Source organism: Etheostoma spectabile, unplaced genomic scaffold (genome assembly GCF_008692095.1).
Source record: "Etheostoma spectabile isolate EspeVRDwgs_2016 unplaced genomic scaffold, UIUC_Espe_1.0 scaffold00018341, whole genome shotgun sequence".
In the NCBI taxonomy this organism is placed as follows: domain Eukaryota; kingdom Metazoa; phylum Chordata; class Actinopteri; order Perciformes; family Percidae; genus Etheostoma; species Etheostoma spectabile.
Genome location: NW_022604214.1, coordinates 39258 through 57281, shown reverse-complemented (window position 1 = coordinate 57281; position 18024 = coordinate 39258). Strand labels below are relative to the sequence as shown.

At 40.8% G+C, this 18024-nt stretch overlaps 1 non-coding gene across 1 annotated transcript; it reads left to right on the top strand.

Annotated features, from left to right (window-relative positions):
- Positions 1–82, top strand: trnas-aga (transfer RNA serine (anticodon AGA)). The gene has a single exon. It is a non-coding gene; the product is annotated as a tRNA-Ser (tRNA).
- Positions 83–18024: the final 17942 nt, after the last annotated feature.

Sequence of the window (18024 nt, the reverse complement as noted above, 5' to 3'; positions counted from 1 at the left end):
GTTGTCGTGGCCGAGTGGTTAAGGCGATGGACTAGAAATCCATTGGGGTCTCCCCACGCAGGTTTGAATCCTGCCGACAACGAGAGGCATTCTTTAAAGTGCTGTGGTACATAGCCTGTTAATAAAGACAAATTGGTTATATTCAGTAGTGAAGTGTTGACTAATGGTAAAACTTCTTTAAATAGCCTAGTCGGGATGGGATCTAAGAGGCAGGTTGATGGCTTAGATGAAGAAATAATTGAATTAAATTGATAAAGATCAAGTGAAGCAAAGCAGTCAAAACATATATCTGGTTTTACAGCTGTTTCTAAGGTTCCTGAGTTTAGAGATAAGCCAGTTAAAGGCAGGTCTTGGTGAATTTTGCTTCTAATAGTTATAATTTTATCATTGAAGAACCTCATAAAGTCGTTACTACTAAGAGCTATGGGAATACTTGGCTCAGTAGAGCTGTGACCTTCTGTTAGCCTGGCTACAGTACTGAAAAGAAACCTGGGGTTGTTCCTATTTTCCTCTATCAATGACGAGTAGTACGCTGCTCTGGCATAACGGAGGGCCTTCCTATACGTTTTAAGACTATCTTGCCAGGTTAAACGAGAATTTTCCAGTTTGGTGGAGCGCCAGATCTTCTCAAGTTTCCGCGATATTTGCTTTAATTTGCGAGTTTCAGTGTTATACCATGGAGCTAACCTTCTTTGTTTTATTATCTTCTTTTTTAGAGGGGCAACAGAGTCTAGAGTCATTCGTAGCGAGCCTGCTGCACTATCAACAAAATGATCGATTTGGGAGGGACTAATAGCATAGGAGTCCTCCGTTACTTTGGGACTTGGTAATGAATTAAATGCTAACGGAATCGCATCCTTAAATTTAGCTACAGCACTATCAGATAGACATCTTGTATAGGACGTTTTGCCTAACGGCGTGTAGTTCAGCAGTATAAACTCAAAAGTTATCAAACAGTGGTCAGATAGAAAGGGATTCTGTGGGAACACTATTAAATGTTCAATTTCAACACCATATACCAGAACAAGATCGAGGGTGTGGTTAAAACGGTGAGTCGGTTTATGTACACTTTGAGAGAAGCCAATAGAATCTAATAGAGAGATAAACGCAGTGCTAAGGCTATCATTCTCATCGTCCACATGAATATTAAAATCCCCTACAATAATAACTTTGTCCGTTTTTAGCACTAAGTTCGATAGAAACTCTGCAAATTCGGATAAAAATTCAGAGTATGGACCAGGTGCTCGGTACACTATAACAAATAGAACTGGTTGCATTGATTTCCAACTTGGGTGTGAAAGACTAAGAACAAGACTTTCAAATGAGTTATAATTTAGTTTAGGTTTAGAGCTAATTAGTAGACTAGAATCAAAGATAGCTGCAACTCCACCTCCTCGGCCTGCGCCTCGAGGAATGTGAGTATTAATATGACTGGGGGGGGTGGACTCATTTAGACTAACATATTCTCCATTACCCAGCCAGGTTTCAGTAAGACAAAATAAATCAATATTAGAATCTGATATCAATTCATTTACTAGTACACCTTTAGAAGAGAGAGATCTGATGTTTAAGAGTCCACATTTAATTCTCCTATTCTTTTGAACTATTGCACTTGTGGTTTTAATTTTTATGAGGTTTTCATGCACTGCTCCTCTTCTGTTTACCTTTGATTTAATTAATTTTAATGGTCGGGGGGCAGACACCGTCACTATGGGATTTTTACTAGGTAACACCTGGAATAAAGGAGCAGAGAAGTGTGTTAGACTGGGACTCTGCCTCCTGGTCCCAACTATGGATTGTCAAGGATTAGGTCCACCAATAAACTTGTCAATGTTTCTAGAAATGAGAGCTGCTCCAGCCCAAGTGGGATGAATGCCGTCTCTCCGAATCAGACCAGGTCCTCCCCAGAAAGACTGCCAGTGATCCACAAAGCCCACATCATTATCTGGACACCACCTCCATAGCCAGCGGCGAAATGACGACATGCGGCTATACATGTCATCGCTGGTTAGATTTGGCAGGGTCCAGAGAAAACTACGGTGTCCGACATTGACTTCGCGTATGTACACACCGATTCAACATTAATCTTAGTAACCTCCGATTGCCGTAACCGGGAGTCATTAACGCCAACGTGAATAACAATCTTGCTGTATTTACGTTTATCCTTAGCCAGCAGTTTCAGATAAGACTCAACGTCGCCCGCTCTAGCCCCCGGGATGCACTTAACTACGGCTGCCGGCTTCGCTAACTTCACGTTTCTCAGAATGGAGCTGCCGATAACCAGAGTTGGTTTCTCAGCGGGGGGGTTGCTGAGTGGGGAAAATCTGTTAGAAACGCTAACAGGCTGGTGGCGGTCCGACGTCTTGGAAAGCTTACGACTGTCTCTTCCTCGTCCTCGCACAGTAACCCACGCTCTATGTCCTGACTTCTCCGGAGTTCGCGAGGAACGGCTACCAGAGGCTAACTCAGGCTCAGGCCGGCCCGTGCCGACTACCGGGGGGGGGTTAGCTACAGTAACTGACGACTGATCTGTCATGGTGCGGATCCGGACTTCTAACTCACTAAGCCTCGCCTCCACGTCCAAAAATAAACTACACTTGTTACACACGCCATCACCGCTAAAGAATGCAGAGGAGTAACTAAACATCTCACACATCGAGCAGGAGAAAGTCGGAGAGGGGGCCGACATAACTAACTGCTAGGCTAAAGTCGTTAGCGGCTAAGCTAAAGTATGGTAGCGTTAGCTACCAAGCGTTAAAACAGCTGTTATTTAACAAAAGTCGCTAAAAAAAAAAATGAGAAGATATGTGAGTGCTTAGGCAGAACTGCTATAAGAATAAGTGTTTAGCGGACAGTTAGCCGCTGTAATAGCAAATCTAACAACCTGAACTGGTATGTCGTGAGCAGCAGAGCTACCAACACGCAAACACAAAGGCACAGGAAACGGAAATGAGTCAGGTACGCTTACCGTAATCACGTAATCACGCAGGCCTGCCTTGTCGCCAATGTAAGTGCTACTTGTTGGGGCAGTTGAACATGACAATGCTACAGACTGTAAATGAAGATGGATGTCATTGTAATCACATTCAGATCATCTCAAATGGAGACACTGATGATTAATGGGTTCATAAGTGCTTCTCTTTGGGTTGTCTTTGAAGTGAGTTCATCATCAGACACTAACACATGCAGACCAAGTACATTTCAGCAGTTGTCCACCACTGGCTAAATAAATAAAACAATGGGAGTTTTGGAATAGATATTCAGCACTAACTGGTACTGTCTAGTGCTGAATGAGCTCTATCTGGAGGAAAAAGGAGTTGCCCCAAAGAAAGTTATTGGACTCTTATTGACCACTCATAGACTGTTAATGGCGTACATTGGGATGATGGTTGTCTATTCATGAAGCCATTCATTACTTACAATAGACAAGACCACTGAAACTTGATCAAAAAGTAGGTGGAGTTGAGTGGAAATTACTGCATTCAGTATTTAAGATGGCACATCTGTGTAAGGAACCACTTCCACAACACAGAAGATGCCAGGAGAAACAGTAACAGCTATTTTACGTTGTATTACTAGTTGGACAATACTAAAATGTGTTATAATTCATTCTAGATTGTGTCTGTATATATGATTGCTTTGGTAAGTCATTCCTATTACCCTAACTTTATTATTTACTTGACTGTTGAATTCAGTAAGTGCTACTTGTTGGGGCAGTTGAACATGACAATGATACAGACTAACTGAAGATGGATGTCATTGTAATCACATTCAGATCATCTCAAATGGAGACACTGATGATTATTGTGTTCATAAGTGCTTCTCTTTGGGGTTGTCTTGGTAGTGAGTTCATCATCAGACATGTCACTGAACAAATGCAGAGACAGGCTATTTCACAATTCTTACCAACACTAGTAAAATGAAATCATCTGGCAGCAAAACTACCAAACACATGCACTGACTTGAGTCATGTATGCAGTAAGTGCTACTTGTTGAGGTAGTTTTGCTGACCTCTGAAGTCCAGGATTTCCTCCATGAAGAAATGTTTAAAAGGGATATTCTCCCTGGTTACTGGTTAAACAATGCTAAAATGATATTACTATTACCCTAACTTGCTTCTCTAAAGTGCTTCTCTAAAGTGCTTCTCTTTGGGTTGTCTTTGAAGTGAGTTTATCATCAGACATATCTCTGAACAAATGCTAATTCACAATTCTTCCCAACACTAGTAAAATGCATTCATCTGGCACCAGAACTACCCAAACAATAAGCACTGACTTGAGTTGCGTATGCAGTAAGTGCTTTTTGTTGGGGTAGTTTTGCTGACCTCTAAAGTCCAGGATTTCCTCGATAAAGAAATGTTTAAAAGGGGTATTCTCCCTGGTTACTGGTTAAACAATGCTAAAATGTTATTCCTATTACCCTAACTTTAGCATTGACTTGACTGTTGAATTCAGTAAGTGCTACTTGTTAGGGCAGTTGAACATGACAATGCTACAGAGTGTAAATGAAGATGAATGTCATTGTTATCACATTCAGATCATTTCAAATGGAGACACTGATGATTAATGGTTTCATAAGTGCTTCTCTTTGGGGTTGTCTTGGTTGTGAGTTCATCATCAAACACTAACAAATGCAGAGCAAGTACATTTCAGCTGTTCTCCACCACTGGCTAAATAAATAAAAGAATGGGAGTTTTGGAATAGATATTCAGCAAAGTTATTGGACTCTTATTGACCACTCATAGACTGTTAATGGCGTACATTGGGATGATGGTTGTCTATTCATGAAGCCATCCATTACTTACAATAGACAAGACCACTGAAACTTGATCAAAAAGAAGGCGGGGTTGAGTGGAAATTGCTGCATTCAGTATTTAAGATGGCACATCTGTGTAAGGAACCACTTCCACTGCTTCTATATCACAACACACAAGATGCCAGAAGAAACATCGGGGCTATGGAGAAGATCATGAGCAAAGAAGGTTGCTTATTGTAAGACTTTGACGTTGGTCTATCTCAAGCATTGGCATTGGATTGATTTTAGTTAGTGCTAATCTATGGGGTTGTTTTTCTGAAAACTGATTCCTAGTATTTTATCTAAAGCCTTAACAGTAACAGCTATTTTACGTTGTATTACTAGTTGGACAATGCTAAAATCTGTTATAATTAATTCTAGATTGTGTCTCTGGGTAAATGATTGTTTTGGTAAGTCATTCTTATTACTCTACCTTTAGCATTGACTTGACTGTTGAATTCAGTAAGTGCTACTTGTTGGGGCAGTTGAACATGAAATATGCTAAATACTAATTGAAGATGGATGTCATTGTAATCACATTCAGATCACCTCAAATGGAGACACTGATGATTATTGTGTTCATAAGTGCTTCTCTTTGGGGTTGTCTTGGTAGTGATTTCATCATCAGACATATCTCTGAATAAATGCAGAGACAGGCTAATTCAAAATTCTTCCCAACACTAGTAAAATGCATTCATCTGGCACCAGAACTACCCAAACACAAGCACTGACTTGAGTTATGTATGCAGTAAGTGCTACTTGTTGGGGTAGTTTTGCTGACCTCTAAAGTCCAGGATTTCCTCCATAAAGAAATGTTTAAAAGGGATATTCCCATTAACCAATGCTGACATTTTTTCTAAGTTATTCCTATTACTCTAACTTTAGCATTGACTTGACTGTTGAATTCAGTAAGTGCTACTTGTTGGGGCAGTTGAACATGACAATGCTACAGACTAACTGAAGATGAATGTCATTGTAATCACATTCAGATCACCTCAAATGGAGACACTGATGACTATTGTGTTCATAAGTGCTTCTCTTTGGGGTTGTCTTGGTAGTGAGTTCATCATCAGACATATCTCTGAACAAATGCAGAGACAGGCTAATTCACAATTCTTCCCAACACTAGCAAAATGAAATCCTCTGACAGCAAAACTACCCAAACACAAGCACTGACTTGAGTCATGTATGCAGTAAGTGCTACTTGTTGGGGTAGTTTTGCTGACCTCTGAAGTCCAGGATTTCCTCCATGAAGAAATATTTAAAAGGGATATTCTCCTTGTTCTCCTTGTTTACTGGTTGAACAATGCTGAAATGTTATCTAAGTCATTCCTATTACCCTAACTTTAGTATTTACTTGACTGTTGAATTCAGTAAGTGCTACTTGTTGGGGCAGTTGAACATGACAATGCTGCAGACTATAAATGAAGATGGATGACGTTGTTATCACATTCAGATCATCTCAAATGGAGACACTGATGATTAATGGGTTCATAAGTGCTTCTCTTTGGGGTTGTCTGGGTTGTGAGTTCATCATCAGACAATAACAAATGCAGAGCAAGTACATTTCAGCTGTTGTCCACCGCTGGCTAAATAAATAAAAGAATGGGAGTTTTGGAATAGATATTTAGCACTAACTGGTACTTTCTAATGCTGAATGAGCTCTATCTGGAGGAAAAAGGAGTTGCCCCAAAGAAAGTTATTGGACTCTAATTGACCACTCATAGACTGGTAATGGCATACATTGGGATGATGGTTGTCTATTCATGAAGCCATTCCTTCCTTACAATAGACAATACCACTGAAACTTGATCAAAAAGAATGTGGGGTTGAGTGAAAATGGCTGCATTCAGTATTTAAGATGGCACATCTGTGTAAGGAACCACTTCCACAACACAGAAGATTTCAGAAGAAACATTGGGACTATGGAGAAGATCATGAGCAAAGAAGGGTGCTTTCTGTAATACTTTGACATTGGTCTAACTCAAGCATTGGCATTGGATTGATTTTAGTTAGTGCTAATCTATGTTTTTTTTTCTGACAACTGATTCCTAGTATTTTAACTAAAGACTTAACAGTAACAGCTATTTTACGTTGTATTACTAGTTGGACAATGCTAAAATCTGTTATAATTCATTCTAGATTGTGTCTCTGGATAAATGATTGTTTTGGTAAGTCATTCTTATTACTCTACCTTTAGCATTGACTTGACTGTTGAATTCAGTAATTGCTACTTGTTGGGGCAGTTGAACATGACAATGCAAAATACTAATTGAAGATGGATGTCATTGTAATCACATTCAGATCACCTCAAATGGAGACACTGATGATTATTGTGTTCATAAGTGCTTCTCTTTGGGGTTGTCTTGGTAGTGAGTTCATCATCAGACATATCTCTGAATAAATGCAGAGACAGGCTAATTCAAAATTCTTCCCAACACTAGTAAAATGCATTCATCTGGCACCAGAACTACCCAAACACAAGCACTGACTTGAGTCATGTATGCATTAAGTGCTACTTGTTGGGGTAGTTTTGCTGACCTCTAAAGTCCAGGATTTCCTCCATAAAGAAATGTTTAAAAGGGATATTCTCCTTGTTTACTGGTTGAACAATGCTGACATTTTTTCTAAGTCATTCCTATTACTCTAACTTTAGCATTGACTTGACTGTTGAATTCAGTAAGTGCTACTTGTTGGGGCAGTTGAACATGACAATGCTACAGACTAACTGAAGATGGATGTCATTGTAATCATATTCAGATCATCTCAAATGGAGACACTGATGATTGTTGTGTTCATAAGTGCTTCTCTTTGGGGTTGTCTTGGTAGTGAGTTCATCATCAGACATATCACTGAACAAATGCAGAGACAGTCTATTTCACAATTCTTCCCAACACTAGTAAACTGAAATCATCTGACAGCAAAACTACCCAAACACAAGCACTGACTTGAGTCATGAATGCAGTAAGTGCTACTTGTTGGGGTAGTTTTGCTGACCTCTGAAGTCCAGGATTTCCTCCATGAAGAAATGTTTAAAAGGATATTCTTCCTGGTTAATGGTTGAACAACGTTAAAATGTTATTACTATTACCCTAACTTTAGCATTGACTTGACTGTTGAATTCAGTAAGTGCTACTTGTTGGGGCAGTTGAATATGACAATGCTACAGACTGTAAATGAAGATGGATGTCATTGTAATCACATTCAGATCACCTCAAATAAAGACACTGATGATCATTGTGTTCATAAGTGCTTCTCTTTGGGGTTGTCTTGGTTGTGAGTTCATCATCAGACACGAACACATGCAGAGCAAGTACATTTCAGCAGTTGTCCACCGCTGGCTAAATAAATAAAAGAATGGGGGTTTTGGAATAGATATTCAGCACTAACTGGTACTTTCTATTGCTGAATGAGCTCTATCTGGAGGAAAAAGGAGTTGCCCCAAAGAAAGTTATTGGACTCTAATTGACCACTCATAGACTGTTAATGGCATACGTTGGGATGATGGTTGTCTATTCATGAAGCCATTCCTTACTTACAATAGACAAGACCACTGAAACTTGATCAAAAAGAAGGTGTGGTTGAGTGAAAATGGCTGCATTCAGTATTTAAGATGACACATCTGTGTAAGGAACCACTTCCACAACACAGAAGATGCCAGAAGAAACATTGGGACTATGGAGAAGATCATGGGCAAAGAAGGTTGCTTACTGTAAGACTTTGACTTTGGTCTATCTCGAGTTTTGGCATTGGATTGATTTTAGTTAGTGCTAATCTATGGGGTTGTTTTTCTGACAACTCATTCCCAGTATTTTATCTAAAGACTTAACAGTAACAGCTATTTTACGTTGTATTACTAGTTGGACAATGCTAAAATGTGTTATAATTCATTCTAGATTGTGTCTCTGGATAAATGCTTGTTTTGGTAAGTCATTCTTATTACTCTAACTTTAACATTGACTTGACTGTTGAATTCAGTAAGTGCTACTTGTTGGGGCAGTTGAACATGACAATGCTTCAGACTGTAAATGAAGATGGATGTCATTATAATCACATTCAGATCATCTCAAATGGAGACACCATTGATTAATGGGTTCATAAGTGCTTCTCTTTGGGGTTGTCTTGGTAGTGAGTTCATCACCTGTCATATATCTGAACAAATGCAGAGACAGGCTATTTCACAATACTTCCCAACACTCGTAACATGCATTCATCTGGCACCAGAACTACCCAAACACAAGCACTGACTTGAGTCATGTATGCAGTAAGTGCTACTTGTTGGGGTAGTTTTGCTGACCTCTAAAGTCCAGGATTTCCTCCATAAAGAAATGTTTAAAAGGGATATTCTCCTTGTTTACTGGTTGAACAATGCTGAAATGTTTTCTAAGTCATTCCTATTACTCTAACTTTAGCATTGACTTGACTGTTGAATTCAGTAAGTGCTACTTGTTGGGGCAGTTGAACATGACAATGCTACAGACTGTAAATGAAGATGGATGTCATTGTAATCATATTCAGATCATCTCAAATGGAGACACTGATGATTGTTGTGTTCATAAGTGCTTCTCTTTGGGGTTGTCTTGGTAGTGAGTTCATCATCAGACATATCACTGAACAAATGCAGAGACAGTCTATTTCCCAATTCTTCCCAACACTAGTAAACTGAAATCATCTGACAGCAAAACTACCCAAACACAAGCACTGACTTGAGTCATGTATGCAGTAAGTGCTACTTGTTGGGGTAGTTTTGCTGACCTCTGAAGTCCAGGATTTCCTCCATGAAGAAATGTTTAAAAGGATATTCTTCCTGGTTAATGGTTGAACAATGTTAAAATGTTATTACTATTACCCTAACTTTAGTATTGACTTGACTGTTGAATTCAGTAAGTGCTACTTGTTAGGGCAGTTGAACATGACAATGCTACAGACTGTAAATGAAGATGGATGTCATTGTAATCACATTCAGATCATCTCAAATGGAGACACTGATGATTAATGGGTTCATAAGTGCTTCTCTTTGGGGTTGTCTTGGTAGTGAGTTCATCATCAGACACTAACACATGCAGAACAAGTACATTTCACCAGTTGTCCCACCGCTAGCTAAATAAATAAAAGAATGGGGGTTTTGGAATAGATATTCAGCACTAACTGGTACTTTCTAATGCTGAATGAGCTCGATCTGGAGGAAAAAGGAGTTGCCCCAAAGAAAGTTATTGGACTCTAATTGACCACTCATAGACTGTTAATGGCATACGTTGGGATGATGGTTGTCTATTCATGAAGCCATTCCTTACTTACAATAGACAAGACCACTGAAACTTGATCAAAAAGAAGGTGTGGTTGAGTGAAAATGGCTGCATTCAGTATTTAAGATGGCACATCTGTGTAAGGAATCACTTCCACAGCACAGAAGATGCCAGAAGAAACATTGGGACTATGGAGAAGATCATGGGCAAAGAAGGTTGCTTACTGTAAGACTTTGACGTTGGTCTAACTCAAGCATTGGCATTGGATTGATTTTAGTTAGTGCTAATCTATGGGGTTGTTTTTCTGACAACTGATTCCCAGTATATTATCGAAAGACTTAACAGTAACAGCTATTTTACGTTGTATTACTAGTTGGACAATGCTAAAATGTGATATAATTCATTCTAGATTGTGTCTCTGGGTAAATGATTGTTTTGGTAAGTCATTCTTATTACTCTACCTTTAGCATTGACTTGACTGTTGAATTCAGTAAGTGCTACTTGTTGGGGCAGTTGAACATGACAATGCTACAGACTGTAAATGAAGATGGATGTCATTGTAATCACATTCAGATCATCTCAAATAGAGACACTGATAATTAATGGGTTCATAAGTACTTCTCTTTGGGGTTGTTCATAAGTGCTTCTCTTTGGGGTTGTCTTGGTTGTGAGTTCATCATCAGACATATCACTGAACAAATGCAGAGACAGTCTATTTCACAATTCTTCCCAACACTAGTAAAATGAAATCATCTGACAGCAAAACTACCCAAACACAAGCACTGACTTGAATCATGTATGCAATAAGTGCTACTTGTTGGGGTAGTTTTGCTGACCTCTGAATTCTAGGATTGCCTCCAAGAAGAAAGTTGTAAAAGGATATTCTTCCTGGTTACTGGTTGAACAATGCTAAAATGTTAGTACTATTACCCTAACTTTAGTATTGACTTGACTATTGAATTCAGTAAGTGCTACTTGTTGGGGCAGTTGAATATGACAATGCTAAATACTAACTTTAGATGGATGTCATTGTAATCACATTCAGATCACCTCAAATGGAGACACTGATGATTATTGTGTTCATAAGTGCTTCTCTTTGGGGTTGTCTTGGTTGTGAGTTCATCATCAGACATATCTGTGAACAAATGCAGAGACAGGCTATTTCACAATTCTTCCCAACACTAGTAAAATGCATTCATCTGGCACCAGAACTACCCAAACACAAGCACTGACTTGAGTTATGTATGCAGTAAGTGCTACTTGTTGGGGTAGTTTTGCTGACCTCTGAAGTCCAGGATTTCCTCCAAGAAGAAAGTTGTAAAAAGATATTATCCTTGTTTACTGGTTGAACAATGCTGAAATGTTTTCTAAGTCATTCCTATTACTCTAACTTTAGCATTGACTTGATTGTTGAATTCAGTAAGTGCTACTTGTTGGGGCAGTTGAACATGACATGCTACAGACTAACTGAAGATGGATGTCATTGTAATCATATTCAGATCATCTCAAATGGAGACACTGATGATTGTTGTGTTCATAAGTGCTTCTCTTTGGGGTTGTCTTGGTAGTGAGTTCATCATCAGACATATCACTGAACAAATGCAGAGACAGTCTATTTCACAATTCTTCCCAACACTAGTAAACTGAAATCATCTGACAGCAAAACTACCCAAACACAAGCACTGACTTGAGTCATGTATGCAGTAAGTGCTACTTGTTGGGGTAGTTTTGCTGACCTCTGAAGTCCAGGATTTCCTTCATGAAGAAATGTTTAAAAGGATATTCTTCCTGGTTACTGGTTGAACAATGCTAAAATGTTAGTACTAGGGATGAGCCGAATACTCGGCTGAAACGAGTATCCGGTATGGATAAAGCACTTTTGCCGAGTACAAGTATTATCCGAGTAATGTGAGTCAATATCCGTAATCGGATTTAGTGAAAGTCTCCACTGACTGTGTCTCCGTTCTGTGATAGGCTAGTCCCAACACCCCTCCCCTACACTATTCTGTGATAGGCTAGTCCCAGCGCCCCTCCCCTACACTATTCTGTGATAGGCTAGTCCCAGCACCCTCCCCTACACTATTCTGTGATAGGCTAGTCCCAGCGCCCCTCCCTACTAACAAAGTTTTCTCGTGTTGCTGTGTGCAACTCCGCTCACACACACTCAGGACACAGAGAAGTGAACAGCTCACTCCGTCTCTTCTCAGGTCCGCAGGCTTTTTCTGTTAACATTTAGGGTTTCTTCAAGCTTCAGGTTTGTTTTATACTTCGGTTTGAACTAGTACCTAGTAACCAGGAGACTTCTGGTAACGGGGTTTGTTTAGACATGGTGTTGGTAGAATGCGACTCGTGTTGCATCTCTGCCGTCGGAGTTTTTTTGTTTTTTTAAACCGCCTGCTGGCTCTAACCAGTTTTTTGAGTGTCTGAAACTTTCTTGCTGTGTTTTATAAAAAATAAATAAAAGGCAGTTGCGGTATAAATGAATAATATTACAAATTAAGATACACACACAAACACATTCCAACCCCCCGCCTCTCTCTCTCTACATCTCACCCACAGACACACACACTCACACATACCTGGTGTGAAAATAAAAAGAACCAAAAAATGATATGATATGATCACACTGATCATAGAAAACTTAAAAGTTAAAAAATAGTTATATTATTGAGTATGAAAACTCTTGTTCATTACATTTTACTTAATAATTGCAATCACATTGTTGTATTTATTGTTGCAAAACTTGTTATATACTGTAGGCCTATATAGTTTGTTTGTTACCATGACAAAACCAATGACACTCAATGCTGATGCTGTCATGGAAATAGTTTTCTAATCAGCAATAAATATAACAATTTCTGATCAACCCATAACTATTTTAATATCTGATAACCCCCCCCCCCATTTCAAGAGAACCCGACCCACTTCCGGGTTAAATCTGACCACTTCCGGGTTAGGCCCCGCCCAGTCCGAGAACGGATCCGGATAGTTCATGATACAGATACAGATACAGATAATGCTGTACTCGCTCATCCCTAGTTATTAGAATATTTGGGTTGCAGTGAGGTCACTTGCATGTTAAAAATGGTTGTAGGGCCTTAAAGATATATAAATAAATAAATAAATTAATTAATCTTCCAGATATGTATTGATATCACAGACATATAAGTAAAATCTAAGCCATTTTCCATTCTAAAACACTAGCAAAACAACTAGCATGTTAGTTAGCAGTAATTGGCCTGTGTCTATGTTAATGTTAACTAGCATGCTTGTTAGCAGTAATTAGCCTGTGCCTATGTTAATGTTAACTAGCATGTTAGTTAGCAGTAATTAGCCTTTGCCTATGTTAACGCTCTGGGCCCTGAGGATGTCTGGATTTATTTTATAAAAAAGCTTGTAAAACATCAACCCTGTTGTCTACAGTCAAGATATGAACATCATTTTTTTTAGGACAAACTGGGCTATTGGAATATTTGGGTTGCAGTGAGGTCACTTGCATGTTAAAAATGGTTGTAGGGCCTTTAAGATAAATAAATAAATAAATAAATAAATAAATGAATCTTCCAGATATGTATTGATATCACAGACATATAAGTAAAACCTAAGCCATTTTCCATTCTAAAACACTTCTCATATGTCTTGGGAGTCACACTGTGAATAAATAATCATTATAACTTATACAGTTGACAAAATACATGCATTTTTTTCCAAAAAAGTCAAGACGTTTTGCTCTCATGACATTTAGTAGTAACCAATAATAACATAATAATGTCATATTTATTTATATTACACCCACAGCAATGTTATAGCAAATATGTGTCTAAATATTGCATTATTTGGCCTTCAATAGAGTCTATAGGCATTTTTGTCCCCTCTGGCCTTCCATACAAGAGGGGTGCCTTTATCTCCCATATATGGGCATGCGCTTCCTGAAACAATAGACGGGACAGACAGGGCAGAGACGGAGGAGCGATCCAGCGGCGGAAAATGAGCCAAAACGCGATGAATTATGGATAAAAAGTGGACCAATCTTGGATATAACAGTATGGATTTAAAGCCCAAAGAGGCTGAAGTTCCAGGCTGGATAGAAAACCCCCTGTAGAGGCTAGAAAGACCCGGAAAAGACCGCCGTAAAGCCGAAAACGTCAGGATTCAAACGAAACCGAAAGTGAGTAAATCGCTTGTATGGTTCAAAAGTTATTAAACTATGAATCAGAGGTACTTTTTTACTCGTGGGCGAGTGTCTCGGGCTCAGAGGGTTCAACAACTTTTACAAAACATTTGACTTAGCAGAGGCTGTCTCTTGATATTGTACTTTAACTTTAAAAAAAAATGCTTTTAATGCTTGGGAACATATATGGACCTTTTTGACCTTCAAAAAGGTCCATATATGTTCCTTGAGGTCCAACAATGAGCCCCATGGGGTACGTTAGTATAGATTGTACCTTGGGGGACAGAAATGGACCCTTACTGTACCCCTATTTCTGACAGTGTTGGGTGGATGCCGGTATGAAGGGGAATGTGACTTTTCACCCAGGTCCAGAGCAGCGTCTTCACTCAAGTAAGAACTTAATATAAGTTTGATTCTGGCCATTGATCAGAATTTGGAAGTAGGAGTCATCAATTTGGGGGCTAGAATTAGAATTGAGATGATGTTTATGTTTGCATTTAAATTGAAGTAAATTTGACGTAAACACAATTTAGCGACTGGGTGTTTTAGGTTTTTTGGGAGTGTTGTTTAAGATTGTTGACATACATTTGCTGTCAAGTACTGTTATCTTATCATTTGTAAAAAACGTCTTTGTTTGGGTTTCCAGGCCAGCAAACACCTCTCCGAAACGGAGAGAAAGCAGGTGGCCAAGAAGATGTGCCATGACCCCAGCACCGCAGACATGACCCCAGCACCGCAGACAGATTTTACGTTGCTCTGCCGGACAAGGTTACAGGCTACAAAACTAGAAGGTTAAGGTTAAAAGCACTGCAAAATGCTCTGGAAGTTGATGACGATGATCTTGAGACAAGTTCAAGTGGTGAAGAACCCCAATAAGATGACCACACAGACTGACTCCTCATTGTCCGAGGAGGAGTTGAGAAGATGGAATGTAATTCAATAACACATTTCATAAAGTTGTCATATTGTCTCCTCTCTAAGAAGCATGCAACTCATTTATAAAGGCTTTTAATATGCTCTCCCTCCCAGCTGTTGCCTGGCTCTGACTCACGAAAAAAACACGGGTAAAATAAAAAAACACTGCATAAACTTTGCTACTGTGTGTTTATTTGGGTACATCTTACATGTAGGGCTACAAGAGTGTACACGTTACTGCAAATTAAACTGAGATGTCAGGGTTTCAATCTCTACCTCTGAAAAGTGCCGCTTCTTAGCCGGACTACGTCTGGCCATGTCGTAAATAGTAGGGGCGAGGCCTCAAAACCGAAAACTCTGTTGCCCCTCTAAAAAAGAAGATAATAAAACAAAGACGGTTAGCTCCATGGTATAACACTGAAACTCGCAAATTAAAGCAAATATCACGGAAACTTGAGAAGATTTGGCGTTTCAACAAACTAGAAAAATTTTAGTGTGATTTGGCAAGATAGTCTTAAACGTATAGGAAGGCCCTTCGTAATACCAGAGCAGCGTATTACTCGTCATTATTGGGTTTTTAGTTTATAAAATTGTGTGGATTATCTCCTTTTTATCAGTCACTTTTTAAGGTATGGAACTTTTTTGAGTGGAAGAGAGTTGAGCCTACGTGCTCTCTGCATTGGCTGTTTGAGGAGCCCCTCATACATGCTGCTAGGATGGGCGTCCAGGACAGCAGGACACAGGGCCTCACCAACAGGCTGTGCACCGCTGGAGCTGTCACCCTGAGGAGAATAGTGGAGGTGACAGGGCCGGGGCTGACTGATACATCTGCTGTGGCTTCTCTTCTGGGGCAGAGGTCTCTTCGCCAGACCAGGACCGTTCTAGAGAAGTGGACTGAGAGACTGACGGTGGAGGAGGGTCGGATGCTCCGGGATTATTGTGCTGGGGCGGACATTTCCGGAGCTGGGATTTCTTCCTAAACTATATGGATTTTCTGGGGATTTTTTAAATGTGACAGACTCTAAGGTTGTGAACTTGTACACTGTCACAGGGAAGGGTATGTACAAGTGTGTGAAATTCCTTAAAAGGTATAAACTGGACCGTAGAGTGGACACGGTGTGGAGACGGAGACTGGGAGTGGACAGTGGTGTGAAACCATCCTGGAGGGTTTTGTATAAATCCCCTCTGCGGAAAAAGACTTTTTAAGTGGGTGTCCTTTCTGTGGACAAGTGGAGACGGTTTTCTTCTGCTTGTCTGAATGCCAGAGACTCTGGCCGTTGTTCGAGGTGCTGAAGACGGTTTTTCTAAGCTTTGGTGTGATGTGGTCTGCGGTTGCTTTCATCTTTGGAGCCGGCTATAAAAAAGCTGATACTTCTAAATGGCAGCTGCTTAATCTGATTGGCGGAGAGCCCAAGATGTCCATCTACAGCAGGTTCTATTTTTGAGCTGCTCCTCCACCCGCTCGATCCGGCTGCGGACGTCTCTTCCACCGCCTACACAAGACGGACCCCACCTTGACATGGCGTCTCATGATGGTGCGGTGGGAGTAGGTGGAGAAGGAGTGTGGCCCTCTCCCAGCGCCGGCCGGAGTCTGGAGAAGCTCGCTCGGCTGGAATACGCCCTCCGCCGGTTCCTCGGGGAACTGGGAAAGATGACTGATGTGGGGCGCCAACTCACATCTGCTCCCCGATGAGGGGCGTCATGTCAGACGAGCCCTGGATCCTAAAGGTGCCGGGCTTAGCTGCGATGGCCAGGGAGGTCTACCAGCTGGAGGCGAGCCTACTGACCTACCTGGTTCCCACCAGCGAGCTACCACTGACCAGTTCTCCCCAGGAGGAGCCCCGGGAGTCAGCTCCGGCAAGCGTTTGTGTGGACTTGGAGCCGGTGTGCGGCCTCGATGATCCCGGACTGGCCCGTGGTTCCTCGCCTCTGACCCCCGACCGCGCCTTGGATCCCCAGCCTCAGCTGGCGCCCGGCCCCTTAGATCCCCAGTCCCAGGTGGCGCCACCCCTACCCTCCAGCCAGCGACCAGCTTCCCCGACCCAGAGCGGACGCCCAGCATCCCTGACCCCCTGCTGTCTTGTGATCCCCTGTGTGTCTGCTTGTTCTGTTTCCTGTTTTATTTTGAAGTCTGTTTTTGTCTTGTTTAGCCTCTAGTTTACTTCCTGTGTCTTCCTGCTCTTGTGATTACCTGATGTTTCCCACCTGATTCCCTGCCCTCTTGTCACCTGCCTCTTGTTACCTGGTGTAGTTAATGTTTGTGCTTCCCTTGTCTCTTGTCAGATTGTTCTAGTTTGTCTGCCTGTCAGTACCTTGTCTTGCTGCCTGTTTCCGTATGCCCTGCTGTAAGTCTCTTCCTTGTGTATTAGTCCTGTCTTTCTCGCCTTTTTTCCCCTAGATCCCTGCGGCCTTTGGGATTTTTTCCGTGGAGTTTTAAACAGTTTATTCCCTTGTGTTTTTTTGCCAACCTCCATTTTGGTCCTCTTTCTCCTGCTACACATCTCGCTATATACTGTAATATATCTAGTGTCTAATGTAAAAAAGCAAACAACAAAACATGAAAAACAACTGGAGTAGAGGACTATATGAGAAGTCATATACTCTCTCTCTCTCTCTCTCTCACACACTCCCAGGTTCCTTTGGCAGGCAGAGAAGGACAGAGGAAAAAGTTAAAGCTGTTGTGGCCAAGGAGAAGTGGAGGACAAATGTCCACTCTGCATGGGATGTTCTTCAGATGTGGCCATCGCCATTGAAAGCAGCGATAGAAGACAACCAAGACATCATCAAGTCAGTGGTGGAGCAAAAGTGGAAGGGGATCGACTTGAAGGATTTTGGAGAAACCAAGGGTAAAGGTGAGGAAAAAAATAAAGGCAAAGTCCAAACGTTGCAATGACGTTG